The sequence below is a fragment of the Marmota marmota genome, unplaced genomic scaffold (assembly GCF_001458135.2).
Source record: "Marmota marmota marmota unplaced genomic scaffold, marMar, whole genome shotgun sequence".
Lineage (NCBI taxonomy): Eukaryota > Metazoa > Chordata > Mammalia > Rodentia > Sciuridae > Marmota > Marmota marmota.
This window is the reverse complement of record NW_025999900.1, coordinates 48,361,868-48,363,786: the sequence shown is the minus strand read 5'-3', so window position 1 is coordinate 48,363,786 and position 1,919 is coordinate 48,361,868.

Here is a 1,919-nt window from a genome sequence, read left to right as displayed (position 1 = left end):
AATGATTGGATGGGGGGGGGGCGGGGGGCTCTAGCCACACCAGCCAATTGATCCATTTGGTGGACTAATCATTTAAATGGACCACTAAGTGGTAATTTGTATGCATATAAGCTGTGGTTGGGAGAAGTAGGTCACCATGTGTGTGTCCCCTTAGGACTCTATCCTGTCCATGCCCTTCCTATCTTCCTCTCTCTACTTGCTGGCTGTCATAATCTGAGCAGCTTTTCTCTGTCATGATATTGTGCCTCATCATAGGCCCAAAGCAATGGAGTCACCTGACTGTGGGCAGAAAAGTCTGGAACCATGAGCCAAAATAATTTTTTCTTTTTCTGAGTTGCTCCCGTCAGGTACTTTGGTAACAGCAGCAATAAGCTGAATACCACAAATTGATATAAAAAATTTCACATATTTAATGAGTCTACATCTATGATACCACTATAACAACCAGGGTATCACTGTACCTATCACCTACCCAAATTCCAAGTGTTCTATTACGGGTTTGCATGAATGCGGGCATGTTGGTAAGAGGACTTAATATGAGATCGACACCTGCAATGTATTTTAAAGTGCAAAATACTGTATTGTTAACTGTAAGTAATATGTTGTAATGGCATATTGGTAGAATTCATTCATCCTGAACAACAGAAGCATCATACCTATTGAAAAACTATTTCCCCTGCCTCAGTTCCCTGGAAATTAACATTTCATTCTATTCTCTTATTCTATGAGTTTGATTATACTAGATACCTCACACCAGTGCAATCACTTAATATTTATCCTTCTTTGACTGGTTTATTTTACTTAATATAATGTCTTCTAGGTTGGTCCACATGACTTCAAAGAGCATAATAGTCTTGATTTTTTCTTAATTTGTTTAATGTGGAGCCATTGAAGGTGCCAAAACAACCTAATTTTTAAAAAAAAATAGTAAGGATTTACATACATGAAACTGAAATCTGAATTTTTTGGGGGGGTTTATTTGTTTTATTTAGTTACACATGACAGTACAATGATCTTGACATGTCATACATTTGAATCAGATGGGATATAATATCTCATTTTTCTGAGTGTACAGGTTGCAGAATCACATTGGTCATGCATTCACATATATACACACAGTGATAATAATGTCTGCTTCATTCTGCTATCCTTCCTATCTCCTCAACTCTTCCTCTCTCCTCCTATCACTTCTCTCTACCTAATCTAGGGTAATGCTATTCTTTTTTTTTCCTCACATCTTCATACATGTATTTTGTATAACAATGAGGGTCTCCTTCCACCATCCATGCAATTCCCTTTCTCCCTCCCTTTCTCTCCCACCCCTCTTCCCTATGTAGAGGTAATCTTCTTCCCATACTCTTCCTCTCTTCCCCATTTTGAGTCACCCCCCTTATATCAGAGAAGACATTCAGCATTTGATTTTTGGGGATTGGCTAGCTTCACTTAGCATAATCTGCTCTAATGCCATCCATTTCCTTGCAAATGCCATGATCTTATTATTCTTTAGTGCTGAGTAATATTCCATTGTGTATATATGCCACTCTTTTTTTTTTTATCCATTCATCCATTAAAGGGCATCTAGTTTGGCTCCAAAGTCTAGCTATTGTGAATTGTGCTGCTATAAACATTGATGTTGCTGTGTCCCTGTAGTATGCTGTTTTTAGGTCTTTTGGGTATAGTCAAATGGTGGTTCAAATGGTGGTCAAATGGTGATTCCATTCCCAGCTTTCCAAGGAATCTTCATACTGCTTTCCAAGGCTGCACCAATTTGCAGTCCCACCAGCAGTGTGTACCTTTTTCCTCCGCATCCTCGCCAGCACTTGTTGTTGTTTGTCTTCGTCATGACTACCATTCTTACTGGAGTGAGATGGTATCTTAGAGTGGTTTAAATTTGCATTTCTCTGACTGCTAGAGATGAT